Raw genomic sequence first — 16,789 nt, forward strand, 5'->3', positions numbered from 1 at the left:
GGCAGAGTTTTGAGAAGTGTAATGTCGTTGCCATCACACAGTCATAGCTCTTCCTTCGTTGTAAATTAAATGAGCTCACGGCTTCTGAAAATAAACCATAAATAATTTGTAGATCAGCTTTTGATGAATAATAGCAATCCTTAGAAGAGATGAAATATAAAAATGTGCACTTCTTAATAAAGGAGCACAGTGAAATTGCTTGCTGGTTGTTGGATGACAGCCTGTAGGATTGATGTGCTCTTAATCAGGGTATATTGGGTGTGCCAGGCTCAGAGAGGAAGGTTTATTTTCTGTGTTTTGCTGACTTGCACAGTTCCCCTTAAGAAAAACAACAGCAACAACAAATCAGTTACTGAAAGCCCCAGCTAAGAGCCTTGGCTAAGTAATTCACTCTTCCTGTCACTTGTGTGTCCAAATGGCCTGAGCCTGGGGCTGAGTGCCCATGACTGGGCAGCATCTGGGTCCCTGGGTGAGGTGGTGCCTCCCCTCCCACCTCCATCCTCTGAGCCTTTCTCTCCCAGCAGGAGACCTTTGAAGTTACAGGCTGAGTCTCCTGTCAATGACCTCACCTCAGGTAAGGGTACAGGGATGCCTTCTAAAGAGATTTTTAGAATTTGCAGCATTCGTTTTGAGTAGCCTCTGAACAAAATGTCACAGGGGACTAATAGACAAAGAATCAGGTAAAGAGGCTTTATAATTATGTATTGGTTTTTATTCAGAGACCATCTGTATTTAATATTAGCATTTGAAGTATTTCCAATTGCTCTGCCCACTCACTTGGATTCAGATACCTGCTGCTCTTCAAGGGCAGGTCGCCTCTGGCTAGCTGCTGCTGCCGTCCTAGCAATAGGGTCCAGGCTTTCTCCCTAGTAGGGAGATGGGGGGGTGTCATCAAATGCTCAAGTAATGAGGTCAGAAGAGGTTCACATCTATCAGAAGCCTTTACTCTGTGTGCTCAGAAGAGTAGGAAAAAAATATTAGAAAAGGAAGCACCTCTAAGAGAGACAGAAGTATCTGTTGAAAGCATCTCTGTTTTGGGGGTGCTTCACTTCATGTGCACCTGTGGAGCACCACAGCATTCACTGGTCTTTCTTTTGGGGTCACTCTCTAGAGTAGCACTGTCCTAAAAGAAATATAATTTGACCCACGTACGTGATTTAAAATTGTCTAGTAGTCACATTAAAAAGGTTAAGAGAAATGGGTGAAATTACTGTAAAAATTTATTTAATCCAACACACATAAAACATCATCAGTTCAACATGTAAATAGTATTAAAATTATCAGTGAGATATTTTACGTTCTTTTTCTTTATATGAAGTCTTTGAAATCTGGTGTATATTTTACACTTACTTTTTAATTTAACTTTCTATTGTAAGTATCACTCTGTATTGCTAATCCCTTTACTGAACACAATTTCTAATTGTTGAATGTTACTGAATCACGGAAAAGTGCTGTAATTTTCTGCTTCTATATATTTGGACATGGATGGTTTTCATTTTGGGCTATTATAAATGACATGGTTATTTAGCATTTTTATGTAAAATTAATTTCAGTGTTATGACTATTAAGCCAGATTCACAGGAATAGAACTATTTAGATCTCACAAAAGCTAATGTCGAAAGTTTGTATCATCTAAACTTCCATTACCAATCTATGAGACAGATCGTTTTACTTCACTGCCTGTAAATGGAAGGAAGATGTTAAACTTCTTAAAGCCTTAGATCATTTATAAGACAAAAAAGAATCTGAAAAAGATAGTGAATGGGAGAACTCTTTTCCTCATTTGCCAATCAAAAATTACATAAGTGCCCCTAGAGTTTGGAGTTTGGAGGTGGGAGGGGGAGATAAATGTTGAGAGAAAGAGACAGACAGATTGACTGGGAGATAAAGCAAGAGAGTTAGATCCTGTTATGAGAAGCTGTGTGCATCTTTCTCATCTGGCATTCCTATGTGCCAAGTCCTGTGCAGGGGCAGGGGATGAAGGAACCCTATTCCACTTTAAATTTGGAGATCTAAGAGTAAACGAGATAAATGGCACCCTTGGGGATCTCTCTGCTCTGGAAATGTTTGTTCCCACAGAAGCATCCTTGAACCATGACAACACATCAGAAAAAAGATGGCTGCATGCAGCATCTTGGGTCTGAGTTCTCTCTGATGCCAGTGGAGTGTGGGAAACAGTCAGCTATTTCCTTGGTGGTTAAGGGTGTTTTGAATGAGATGCCAAGAGCAGGAAGGATGCAGAAGTGGCCATAGGGTCAGGCCTGGGCAATGCACCTGAAAACAGCAGTGTGGACAGTACAATTTTAAGAAGTGGCTTTCCAGTAGACACCAATATTAGGAGGTGCCTGTGGCTTTCATACAGGCTACCATAGATGAAGATAGAGGAGTGAATAGCTTCCTCCTTACCAATGTTATACCCTGAAGGATAAGGTGTGGAGAAAATTCTAAAAGAAATTAAGTTTTAAACCCAAAGTGATTGAGATCACTGGATTTGACAGACTTCACTTGGAATTGAGTTAATTATCATGCCATCAGGTGGAAGTGATGATGGGTAGAGATGAAAATTTAATCTGGTTATAGAAAAATAAAGACATTATTTTTTTCAAAATAAAAGGGGAGGGAGTGAAATAGCTAAGCTTTAAAATATGCATCACTTCTGTACTTTTTGCCATGGCTGTGTTTTTCAGAGGTGAAACAAAAATAAATGACTTTGATTGTTCCAGTGCTTCAGAATTGCATATGAGTCCCAATGGTGATTATTTTCTTCAAGAAACATAGACAGTAACCAAACACAACTTATTTCGGCTGTCTGTATTTGACATGTCATTTCAACTCTATCAAAAGTTTCTGTTTTTCTTGAAAAATAGTTTCATTTATCTCTTTTGGTAGCAAAACAAATTAAGAAGTCTTTCAAGAGGAACAAGATGTGGGAGCTCACTGAGGCAAAGTAAGCTGGGCATGAGGTTCAGAGAACTATTAAAAGGAGAGTCATCTTCATTAAAAATTAGCATAATTGCAATGCCCTGAATGTGTCTTGTGTAGGTGACAAGAAATTGGTAGTAAATATGAATGTGGCTCAACTCAGGTTCCATTATTTGTTGATGATTTACTTAGGTTCTTTAAGTCTGGAATGGCTATTTGTGGGCAGAAAGGTCCATAGTTAAGGCACCACAATTGAGCATACACTTAAGTGCAGCATAGAATGTTGCAACAAGTAAAATATTCAACTTTCCCCCTGTAGTTTGCCCTCAGAGGAAGACAATGTGGACAAATGGTGTGTCATGGAATTTTAGAGGAAGGGGGAACATCAGAGCATCTAGTCTAGTGACTCTCAACCTTTCAGACCCAAGAACACAGAAGTATCTGTTGAAAGCATCTCTGTTTTGGGGGTGCTTCACTTCATGTGCACCTGTGGAGCACCACAGCATTCACTGGTCTTTCTTTTGGGGTCACTCTCTAGAGTAGCACTGTCCTAAAAGAAATATAATTTGACCCACGTAGGTGATTTAAAATTGTCTAGTAGTCACATTAAAAAGGTTAAGAGAAATGGGTGAAATTACTGTAAAAATTTATTTAATCCAACACACATAAAACATCATCAGTTCAACATGTAAATAGTATTAAAATTAAGAGAAACGAATCCTTGGTGACACCCTTGTCCTACCCTAAAGTAAGATTCATAGACAAGTAATTTGAATATGTATACATCTAAAAATACCCTAACTAGAAGAGAAATAAAATGAAAGTGATGGTGATACATATTTCAATACTAGATTTACAGGTCTGATGAAAGAAGACATACTGGAGTAGATAGATGGGACTTGTACTTATGGTGAGTGAGTTAGATTTAAAAGACCAGGAGCCATTCTGTACAATGCAAGTGCAGGTAGATATTGGAATAAAAACTAGTAGGACCAGTATATTTTAAAACTGTGCAAAAATATTCTGCTTCTCTATATGAAACAGGTTTTAGGTTAATTAACTATAATAAAGTCCTTCACTCAATGACAGAGGGACATTAGAAAGTCATGCAGGATGCAGAACAATTACTGATTGTCCCAGACTGTGCTAAGCGTTGAAGGACATCCAGCATCCCTATCCACACTTGCTGAATGCCAATTGCACTATCCATTCCTGTGACAACCAGAACTTCTCCCACACATGGCCATTTCCCACCCATGACCCAAATGACCACTGATCTAGTCTAATTCTCTTGTTTTATAGACAAGTAAATTGAGGACCAAAGGGATTCAATGACTGGTTCAAGGTCTCCTGGCTGAGTAGAGGCAGAACAAGGAATGGTTCCTCTGATTCTTGCCTAGAGCCTTACCAACCCTGGACTACATTCCTTTCTGGTGTTCTCAAAACTTTTTGGGAAATGGAAAATCAAATTAAACACCTTCCAATTTTTGGAAGAGTGGACCAGGGCATGCATTTTGAAGCTAAGTTTTCATGCAATTTAGGATTACTGGAGGTGGCTTGATGAAGCTAGTGGAGATTATAGAGGAGCTACCCCAGCATTGATCTCTCCTAAGTACCTCTTGGAGTTGTCAGTTCCTTGGGTCCATTTCCCACTGTGTCTGCCTTGGGCAAGGCTTTGCTTTTAGGCAATTCTTTTCTTCCCAGATATAAGCAATCTGACACTATCAGTTATAGCCTCTCCAATACTAACGTCATGAATAATAGTTTTCTATTGCCCTATGGTAGTTTTGTGTGGATTATAATTTTTGTTTAGTACAACTCTTAGTAAAATACTACTGCTACATATCTATCTACTACGTGTCAGGCACTGATATAGGCTCATTTGCAGCTTGATTTATTTTCCTCATAACGATTAAGGTAGGTATTATTAGTCCCCATTTACAAATGAAAAACTGATGCTTAGAGAGATGAAGGAGGGAAGGACAGAAGAAAGAGCACTCCAGATAGCTGGCAGAGTCTACAAAGATCCCAAAGCTATAAAGTAGGGACTAGTTTAACCAAGGTCCAAAGACTTTGTAGAAGAGTTGGGAGTTGTTCTTTTGTCTCTCTCATTGTGTCACTCCTTCTGATTTAGCTTCACAGTCTCATTTCTTCCATCCCTTTGATACTAGATTTTCTGAAAGAAGGTTCCCACACCATATAGGCAAGTTCAAATCTGCAATATATCTCCAAGCTGCACTCTCTAGCAGACATCAGCCTTGGGAAAACCTCCAGTGACCTTCACATTTCCACGTTTTTTTAACTCTCCTTTGGTTCCTGGTTTAGAAGATTCTAAAGCTCTCGACACAAATGGCCACCCCTCTTTCTGAGGTCTTTCTTCTCTCCCATGTCTGCTCTTTGTTTCTCCTGTTTTCCTTCAGCTTCCAAATTTACATGTTCTTCCCATTACCGTGTGCAAAGAATCATTCCCTACAACCATAGATGCCCTTATGCCCTTCTAGACTGTCATAATTTGAATGAAATTAATTAGTTGATTCACATGACTTGGTTCCATAAAAGAATTGAGGCACTTTGGATGATGTCTCTCCTGAGCCATGATTCTGATTTCCAAACACTTCCAGGGAATCCTCATCTAGGGATGATATTGACATCTGAAACTGGGTATTGTCAAAATGGAATTTATTTTTCTCCTGTAAATAAGCTCTTTCACTTTTTGATTTTTCTTCTTCAGAATGACATCGTTATTCCCTCTAGCATCCTCTTAATAACTGCTTCATTTTCTTTGCTTGTCATATTTATTAGGTCATAAGCTAAGTCCCAGTGGTCTCAGCTTTTTGGAATCTCTCATATTCGTCTTCCCTTTTCCATCCTCACTGCCACTGGCCTGCCTCACTGTGACCAGTTATAATATTTTTGTTTCTTCATTTTATATTAGACCTCCTCCAAGCCATCTTGCACTCTGCTTCAGAATAATTATTATAATGCTCTTCAAACCTACAATGTCTCCCACACCCTCCATTGCATATATATTTAATGGAATAATATTTTTATACATTAAATATTTTTTCCTTTCCCTTGATTATTCCATCCTCTTCATTCCATCAGTTAGCCAGTCCTCCTGTTCATTGTCTCAGGGCAGAGATGAGGTAGAATTAAAAACGGAAATAATCAGGGAGTTCATACACTTTTTCCCAAAAGACGGAGCCCTTGAACACAGAAAGAGAGCTCGGGTTGTTAACAGTTTCTTGATCAAAAACCTCCAGGAGTCAAGATTGTCCCAGACTAAAGAGCAGTTGCAGTCTGTGCTGGAGGGAAGAGATGTGTGGTGATGTGGTGATGGTGGTAATAGTAAGGACATGGTCCACTTTCTAACCAGTGCAACCAGTAATTGCAAAGACTTAGAGAAGTTTGTGGAATTCTAGAGAGGGAATTTGGGCATCTCAGTATCACTGATGGGGATTTGGGGTTGTGGGGGTGACCATATGTTATATTAGACAGATAGGGCAATAATTGGCCTTTGGAAGGAACCTCAGGGGCTGGCAAGCTAGGAAGGAAACATCTGTGCAGTAAACTGGATGGGAGACTCAAAGATCCAGTAGGCCAATGCCTTCCCGATGCCTGGGCATGATGCAAACCCTGAACTTACTCACTCAGGGGGAGAAAAAGGGAAGAATACTGAAAAAAAGAAATTCAAATTTCTGCCCAGGTCAGCAGAGTGGGGCTTAAACTAGAAATGAAGTTGAATGATTGAAACCAAGTTATATTGTTTAAACATGGAAGTTTGTGGACTGAGATGAAGTTTCACACAAAATTAGGTTAAAGCCTTCAAACTGAGTGTGAAGCCCTGTAGAATGGTGCTTGAGTCAATGTTTCTAGTTTTTTCTTCTTTTTTTTGGGGGGGTGCGAGGGGGGAACTTACAAACTTACATTTTATTTTGACGAGTCTGTTCACAATTCCCTGGTCATGTTTTCCTGCTCCTGATGCTTGTTGGCCCTTCTCTCTGCCTAGAAAGCACTTCTCTAACACCCCTCACCCCATTCTTACCAGCTTTTCAACACCTTCTCAAATTCCATCTGTCTCACAAAAACTCTCTGTTGTTTCCCTTTGCGAACTCACAGGCATTTTGCACATCCTTTCCTCTGGCCTTTGCTAGACCGGAACGGGGAATGCCAGACTCTGCATTTACACTCACCTCTAGGGTGGATGCAGCTAAGCCCATGGACTTTAGCATTATTTGTTCTCATGATCTGCCCCCCATTGATAATTAACAGGCAGAGGGTAAGAAAGGGGATGAGTTTTAGTGACCATTCTAGACGGTCACTTAGTGCAGGAAAACCTTGATCAGCTTGGAGGATGGAGGAGAGAGGAGTTCATCAAATGAGCTTAAACAGTGATATGCAGCCCAGTTCTGTGAACTTGGGCACAAGAGCAATGGAACCTAAGTGTCACACTCTGCATCTAACATCAAAACAGTCTCTGTAAAAAGGTTGGTTGGTTGGTTGTTTGGTTGGTAAAAATCCTTAATAAATCTGTTTCACTTAGAACTTTCCTGATCTGTTGTCTGAACGTTGGGGAATTGTTAAAGCGGCAACAAGCCTGGCTCCCCAAATCTACCAGGAATGATTATTACTCAAACTGGGGAGACTTCCAAGGGCACTCACCATAATCTGCCTCATGTCACTATTACTTGAGTATGTCTCCTATCATTCAGTTTTACACTGCTTGACGTTAAAGTCTATTTGCCCATTTTTATATACTTATTAACTGGTCACTAAATGGTCACTAAATGTTTGTTGAATTGGATTCTTTCATATTCTTTCATATCATTTATGAACCCTATTTAATCTTTTCAGGAATCATTACTTTTTTAACTAATCTCAAAATGAGACACTGTACGTTAAATGTCTAGAACAGACCATAGTAATAGAGACTGTCTAGGATTTTCTGAGACAATCTCATTTCATGTGTTCTTTTCTTCCCTTTTCAGTAATAATACTTCATTAAATATGAAACTATATGCAAAATCATTTTCTTCGTTTGTAAGATTTTCACATAAACTTTTGATTCAAACTGTTTATGCACTAGATGATGTATCCTAATCTTTATAATGGAAAATATGGTGTCTGTTCACATTATTGATGTCTAGTACCGTTTGTTGATTCTGAATCAACTGTATTTATCAAATGTTTCTTTCTTCTTAGAGTTGCGCTTTGCCTATAAAAGCAAATTGGACAAGGTTATCCTTCTCCAGGAGATTTGAGTTTACATCAAAAATGACACAAACACATATATTAGGCATAATTTTTTGTTAGATGAAAATCACTTCTGATCATTGCTTATTCAATTGCAAGGTTTAGACTGAAAATAACTTCTGCCTTTGCATTGCTTACCAGGGTAATGATAGAATTCATTTTGTACACTTTGGGGGTACCGTGTGGCTCTAAGAGAAAAAATCAACATAAGAGAGTAAATGCCAATTACAGGTATTTGTGATCTAGCTGAACCAGCCTGGTACCAAATAACGTATAGACCTTTCAAGTTCTCATTTTCTAAGTATGCTTAGTTTAGGAAGTTTTTGGTAGTACCAAGCAGTGATAAAGACCAAAATATGACCTTTCAGGCTTGAATAGGTACATAGAAACCAACCTTGTTTCCTGTAAGAATGAAGCAAATGCCTTCTTCATCATTGTGTTTCATGTGGTGTTTGAGCCTTTGGGGATGTTGGGTAATATCTGAGACATTCAGTAGGAAGTTGCAGTCAGATCCCTACTAGAATATGGTTGTGCATGTTTGTAAGTATATGTGACAACACGGATGGATAGGGTGATGACACAATTGTTGTACAAATAAATGACTTTCTCATTACCTATAAATTTTTTGAGATCAGAGTCTGGGTCATTTTGTTTCCCCTTCTTTTTCCCATATCCTGAAAAGTTTAAGTGATTGAGAAAAAACTGTTGAATGGATGAAAGAATCTTCTACTATAGATTAGATTCTATGTAAGCCAACAAGTCCCTAAAACTATGGATGGATCAGAAGACTCAAGAAAGGTTCTGAATGTTTTGATATTTGGCAACTATGATGGTTAATTTAATTTATTTTTTCACTCTATAAAATTTTTATTAATTCAAAACATTTTTAAAATTTATTTTTTAATTTGCATCCAAGGTACTTAGCATATAGTGCAACAGTGATTTCAGGAGTAGATTCCTTAATGCCCCTTACCTGTTTAGCCTATCCCCCCTCCCACAACCCCTTCAGCAACCCTCTGTTTGTTCTCCATATTTAAGAGTCTCTTATGTTTTGGCCCCCTCCCTGTTTTTATATTACTTTTGCTCCCCTTCCCTTATTTTCATCTGTTTTGTACCTTAAATTCCTCATGAGTAAAATCATATGGTATTTGTCTTTCTCTGACTAATTTCACTTAGCATAATACCCTCTAGTTCCATCCACATTGTTGCAAATGGCAAGATTTCATTCTTTTTGATTGCTGAGCAATACTCCATTCTATATACATAACCATATCTTCTTTATCAATTCATCCATCGATGGACACTTGGGCTCTTTCCATACTTTGGAAAGTACTATTGTTGATAGTGCTGCTATAAACATTGGGGTGCATGTGTCCCTTCGAAATAGCACACTTGTATCCCTTGGATAAATACCTAGTAGTGCAATTGCTGGGTTGTAGGGTAGTTCTATTTTTAATTTTTTGATGAACTTCCATACTGTTTTCCAGAGTGGCTGCACCAGTTTGCATTCCCACCAGCAGTGCAAAAGAGATCCTCTTTTTCCACATCCTCGCCAAAATCTGTTGTTGCCTGAGTTGTTAATGTTACCCATCCTGACAGGTGTGAGGTGGTATCTCATTGTGGTTTTGTGTTTCCCTGATGATGAGTGATGTTGAGCATTTTTTTCATGTGTTGGTTGGCCATGTGGATGTCTTATTTGGAGAAGTGTCTATTCATGTCTTTTGCTCATTTCTTCACTGGATTATTTGTTTTTTGGGTGTTGAGTCTGATAAGTTCTTTATAGATTTTGGATCTAACCCTTTATGTGATATGTCATTTGCAAATATCTTCTCCCATTCTGTCGGTTGCCTTTTAGTTTTGCTGATTTGTTTCCTTCACTGTGAAGAAGGTTTTTATTTTGATGAGGTCCCAGTAGTTCATTTTTGCTTTTGTTTACCTTCCCTCCAGAGACATGTTGAGTAAGAAGTTGCTGCAGCCGAGGTCAAAGAGGTTTTTGCCTGCTTTTTCCTCTAGAATTTTGATGGCTTCCTGTCTTATGTTTAGGTCTTTCATCCATTTTTTTTTTGTGTATGGTGCAAGAAAGTGGTCCAGGTTCATTTTACCGCATGTCACTGTCCAGTTTTCCCAGCACCATTTGCTGAAGAGATTGTCTTTATTTTATTGGATATTTTTTCCTGCTTTGTCAAAGATTAGTTGGCCATATGTTTGTGGGTCCATTTCTGGGTTGTCTATTCTGTTCCATTGACCTGAGTGTCTGTTCTTGTGCCAGTACCATACTGTCTTGATGATTACAGCTTTGTAATACATCTTGAAGTCCAGGATTGTGATGCTTCCAGCTGTGGTTTTCTTTTTCAAAATTGCTTTGGCTATTTGGGGTCTTTTCTGGTTCCATACAAATTTTAGGATTGTTTGTTCTAGTTCTGTGAAGAATGCTGGTGTTATTTTGATAGGGATTGCTGTGATAGTTAATTTTATGTGTTATCTTGACTGGGCCACAGGGTACCCAGCTACTTGGTTAAACATTATTCTGGTGTTTCTGCAAGGCTGTTTTTAGGTGACATTAACACTTTAATTGATAAAGTAGATTGTCCTCTATGATGTGTGTAGACCTCATCTAACTAGTTGAAAGCCTGATTTGAACAAAAACTGATCTTCCTCTGCTTGCCAGACCCTGAACTTCATTTGTACCATTAATTCTCCTGGGTCTCAAGCTTACTGGCACATACTGCAGATTTGTAATTACCAGTCTTCATAATAACATGAGCCAATATTTTACAATGGATTTGTTTCTATAAATGTATATATATATATCCTATTGTTTTTATTTCTCTAAAGAAACAAAACAGCTGGCTAATACAGCACCTGGGTGATTTTAGGCAAGTCACCTAGTCTCTCTGAGGCTCTCTTTCCTCTTCTTTAAATATGGTGATATTTGCCCTTCAGAATTAGGATTATATATGATTGCACATTTGAATCAGATACCTGTGGTTAAAATGTGATTCTAAGTGGTTAAAAATAGTAACTCATGTAACCTTCATAACAATCCAATGAGATAACTTATACCCATTTTATATATAAGGAAACTGAAGCACAAAGGAGTTCAGTAACTTGCCCAAGTTTACACGGTTAGCAATATTACACGTTCACTGACAGTCATGAACTCTTTCCCAACCACACCAAAAAGCTCCATTTCCTAGGTCTACCCTGTGGTTAGGTAGAGGGTAGTCTGATTGATTTCTAGTTGATGAAGTGTGGACAGAGATGATGGATATTATTTCTTGGCCTGCCTATAAAATACAGCCGCAAACCATCACCTTCCCTTTTTCTCTTCCCTTGATCACATTGAGGTCATTTGTTGAAGGTAGCAGAGCTGTGAGATTAAAGAAACATGAGCCTCTGAGTCATCCCTTTGGGAAGAACTCCAGCAGAGCTGCCCCATGAGAAAAATCTACATTGTGCTTTGCATGATGAGCAATAATTCCTCACTGAATCAAGCCTCTGAGATTTTAGAGTTTATTTATTAGCCCATCATAGCCTAACCTAGACTGTCTAATAGTGTGTTAGAGTTGGGGTGTAAACTAAGGCATTCTGGATGTAGAGATTATTCCCTAAATTGGTGTGGTGCTGTGCTTATCAGCTCCAGGCACATGGAAGACACTTAAAAATACTCATTCTGATTATTATCTTGCCTTTTGAGAAGTCTTCATAATGTAAATAAAGTAAAAACACTTGGGTACTTTTTTTATTAAAATATAATTAACATATAGTGTTGTATTAGTTTCAGGTATACAATACGATTCAGCGAATCTATACATTACTCAGTGCTCATCAAGATAAGTGTACTCTTTATTAATTTTTTTTAATGTTTTATTTATTTTGGGGGGAGAGAGAGAGACATAGTCCAAGTGGGGGAGGGGCAGAGAGAGAGGGTGACAGAATCCAAAGCAGGTCCCAGGCTCTGAGCTGTCAGCATAGAGTCCAATGTGGGCTCAAACCCATGAACCATGAGATCATGACTTGAGCTGAATCCAGTCACTTAATCCACTGAGCCCCCCAGGGTGACCCAGGATAAGTGTTCTCTTGAATTCCCTTCACCTATTTCACCCATCCTCCCACCTACCTCCCCTCTAGTATCCACTAGTTCTCTAAGTTTTTGTTTTACATTTTTTTCTTTGTTCATTTGTTTCTTAAATCCAATATATGAGTAAAATCATATGGTATTTTATCTTTCTGACTTATTTCACTTAGCATTATACCCACAAGGTTCATCCCTGTTGTTGTGAATGGCAAGATTTCATTCTTTTCTGTGGCTGAGTAATACTCCATTGTATATATCATATAGTATCATATATACTATATCATATATCATATGTATATATAGTATACACTATATAGTGTATATATATCATATATATCATGATATATCATATCATATATATATCATATATATCATATACATATATATGATATGTATACATATCATATAGTGTGTGTATATATATCTATATATAGTGTATATATATACATATCTATATAGTGTGTGTGTGTGTGTGTGTATAACACCAACTTTATTCATGTATGGCTGCATACTTGCGTTGCTTCCATATCTTGGCTATTATAAATAATGCTGCAATAAACATAGGGGTACATATATCTTTTCAAATTAGTGTTTTCATTCTCTTTGGGTAAATACCCAATAGTGGAATTACTGGATTATCTAGTAATTCTATTTTTAATTTTTGAGGAACCCCCATACTGTTTTCCATAGTGACTGCACCAATAATTCCCACTAATAGTGTACAAGGGTTCCCTTTTTTCCCTACATCCTCACCAACACTTGTCTTTTTGACAAAAGTCTTTGTCTTTTGCCCTGTCTTTTTGATACTAGTCCTTCTGACAGGTATAAGGTGATATCTCATTTTGGTTTGGATTTGAATTTCTCTGATAGTGATGTTGAGCATCTTTGTTTTAATTAAAGCTAAATGGGTTTTGTTATAGTTGGATTTAATATGCTAATGTGCATTATGAATTTTGTAGAGATAGGAGAGAGTATGAAGTATTCCTAAAATGACTTGTCCCATAGAACTCTTTCTGTGAACAACATTTAGGAAATGTATTTTGGTAACAGCATATGTAGTAAGCACTTTGGAGCTATACTTTCTGGGTTCAGATCCCAATTCCTCCACTAATAGTGCTATGGTCTTGGACCACTTCACCTTTATGAACTTCAGTTTCTTCCTAGGAAAAATGGAGATGATACTAAGTACCTAACAGGGTTATTATGAAATTTTCTTGGTCTGATGTTTTTAAAAGGTTTAGAATACTGACTGGCCTATAGTGAATGCTCTTTCTCTCTCTGTGTGTATGTGTATGTGTGTGTTTAGTAAATTAATGAATACATCCTTTTCTAGCCTTGTTTACTAGTTTCCTATATTGTAAACCCCTTGAAATTTAGGAATGCTTTTTACAATATTTAGAGATTTACTATGTTAATACCTAGGAATAAGTATTAAGCATATACCTTGTGCTTAATAAATATTGAAGAAATGAATGGAAAAATGGATCTCATCCCATGAAAAGAGATAAGTAATCTGTAACTAAGTTTTTGTTTTCTTTATGCAGATCCAAGTTAAAGAATACCCACCTTTTGACATTGCTATCAATAGATACCAGGATGAGAAGAATTCAACAAAAAAAATGTAGCCAAGATTCTGGTGTTTGGGGTGCACAGGTAAGATAAATAGCAATCTGTTTTTCTTCTTCAGGGTGTTACATACCATGTCAGAACTTGAGAAAATAGATTTTAATTAAACAGCAGAATTAGGTTAAGGATCATTAGCTAATTTTCTTCAATCATTTTCTTAAGGCTGTAATTAATGTTAGTTACTTACCCCAAAACAATATTTTCCCTTGTATACACCAGCAAGTGCTAATCACAGGTTCACCTTGGTGCATATTGGCCTATGTTTCCAGAATCTTCAACCAAAATTTCTAATTGTTGGGAATAGAGACTTGAGCTAAAAAAATGCAGTTGATAGACAGAAGGTAACAAATGGAATAAAGAAGACTAAGGAACAACAGCCAAAAATTAGAAGGCTGAATTAATAAGACTTTATACTCCATGGAGAGAGGAGCCAAATACTCTCCTTTGTGGGCAGAGGCAAAAAGAGAAGACAGTAGCACCAGGTGGGTTTGGAGAAAGACCCAAGAGTGGTCTTTCCCACAAGTAAGGTATGTGGAAGTGAGATTTGGAAGGGTTTCTCACTGGTGATAAGATATATCCAGATAATGACATGTGATAGTAAAACTAAAAGATAATCAATTCATAACCATTTGCTGGACTTATCTCTTGTCAGGAAGGTGAGTTGAAAAGAAGAGAGGTTTGTTGTAACACAGTGTTTACAAACTGGGGTTCTCAGACCCCAGAGATCTTAGGATGTATTCTGGGGTGTCTGAGAGTTCTATGAAAGAAATTTCAGATATTATATTTTCACTACGATGACAAAGTAACCACCCTTTCAACTCAACTAATGGATATTTTGGATTATTTGTATGACCACAATATTATATGGAAAGATGACAGGATATTTCCTTCATTTCAGTACCTGGGTTGGCTATCAGTTAGAAAAATGGGTAGATTAAATATGAAAATGAAATGTTCATGTCAATTGAGAACCAAATGATGCCATGGTGTGCTGAAGTAAGAATTTGAGTAGATAAATGTGGTGGAAGAATTGAGTTACACACAGCACATGACAATGTAACTCAATAACATTTAAAAAATATTAACTGATCATTAAAAAAATTCATTTGAGTATAGTTAAAATATATCACTTTAGATTCAGGTGTACAACATAGTGATTTGATAAGTTTATATATTATACTATGTTCATTACAAGTGTAGCTACCCCTTGTCACCATATGACATATTACAATATTATTGATTATATTCCTTATGCTTATGTGCCTTTTATTCCTGTAACTTATTTATTACATACCTGGAAGTTTTTATCTCCCACTCCCCTTCACCCATTTTTCCCATACCTCCAGATCCTCCCCTCTGGCAACCATCAGTTTGTTTTCCATGTTTCTAAGTTCGATTCTTCTTTTAAAATTTTTTTTTAGATTCCACATATGAATGAAATAATAAGGTATTTGCCTTTCTCTGACTTATTTCATTTAGCATAATACACTCTAGGTCTATCCATGTTGTTGCAAAGGGCATTATTTCACCTCTTTTGTGGCTGTATGATATTTCAGTGTGTGTGTGTGTGTGTGTGTGTGTGTACACACACATGCCACATGTTCTTTATCTGTTCTTCTATGGATGGACACTTAGGTGGCTTCCATGCTACTGCAAACTATGCTGCAATAAACATAGGGGTACATATATCTTTTCAAATTAGTGTTTTCATTTTCTTAGGTAGATACCCAGTAGTGGAATTATTGGATTGTGTGGTATTTCTATATTCAATTTTTGGAGGAATCTCCATACTGATTTTCATGGTGGCTTGTACCCATGTACATTCCTAACCAACAGTGCATGAGGGTTACTTTGCTTCTGTATTTTCACCAACAGTTGTATTTTTTTACTTTTTTATTTTAGCTATTCTGACAGATGTAAGTTGATATCTTAAACTTTAATTTTTTTTAACGTTTATTTATTTTTGAGACAGAGAGAGACAGAGCATGAACGGGGGAGGGGCAGAGAGAGAGGGAGACACAGAATTGGAAGCAGGCTCCAGGCTCTGAGCCATCAGCCCAGAGCGGGACGCGGGGCTCGAACTCATGGACCGTGAGATCGTGACCTGAGCTGAAGTTGGATGCTTAACCGACTGAGCCACCCAGGCGCCCCAGTTGATATCTTATTGTGATTTTGATTTGCATTTCCCTCATGAGTGATATTGAGCATCTTTTCAGGTGTCTGTTGGCCATCTATATGTCTTCTTTGGAAAAATGTCTATTTTGGTCATCTCCCTATTTTTAATTGGATATTATTATTTTGGGGGGGTTGAGTTGGATATGTTCTTTATATATTTTGGATATTACTCCTTAGTTATATAATTTGCAAATATCTTCTACCATTCAGTAGGTTGTCTTTTCATTTTGTTGATGGTTTATTTTGCTATGAAAAAACTTTTGATTTTGGTGTAGTTCCAATAGTTTATTTTTGCTTTTAATTTCCTTGCTAAAGGTGACACACCTAGAAAAATGTCTCTGTGGCTACTGTCACAGAGATTACTGCCTATGTTTTCTTCTAGGAATTTTGTGGGTTTAGGTCTCTCATTTAGGTCTTTAATCTACTTTGAGTTTTTGTATATGGTAGAAGAAAGTGGTTCAGTTTCATTCCTTGTATGCAGCTGTTCAATTTTCCCAGCACAACTTATTGAAGATACTGTCTTTTCCCCATTGTATATTCTTACCTCTGTTGTCATGGATTGACTATATAAATATGGCTTAATTTTTGGGGTCTCTGTTCTATTGACCTATATGTCTATTTTTGTACCAGTACCATACTGTTTTGAATACTACAACTTTGTAGTATATATTGAAATCTGGGATTGTAATAACTCCAGGATTGTTCTTTCTCAAGGTAGCTGTGGCTATTCAGGGT

The 16,789-nt window shown here is 37.4% G+C and overlaps 1 long non-coding RNA gene across 1 annotated transcript in view; it reads left to right on the forward strand.

Moving 5' to 3' along the window:
- LOC122207869 overlaps positions 1 to 13,892 on the forward strand; it is a 66,653-nt gene extending 52,761 nt beyond the window's left edge. The window contains exon 3 of the long non-coding RNA XR_006197051.1: positions 13,798 to 13,892. This is a non-coding gene — a long non-coding RNA (uncharacterized LOC122207869). The remainder of the gene's footprint in view (positions 1 to 13,797) is intronic.
- The last annotated feature ends 2,897 nt before the right edge of the window (positions 13,893 to 16,789 follow it).

This window comes from Panthera leo, chromosome A1, assembly GCF_018350215.1.
Source record: "Panthera leo isolate Ple1 chromosome A1, P.leo_Ple1_pat1.1, whole genome shotgun sequence".
Lineage (NCBI taxonomy): Eukaryota > Metazoa > Chordata > Mammalia > Carnivora > Felidae > Panthera > Panthera leo.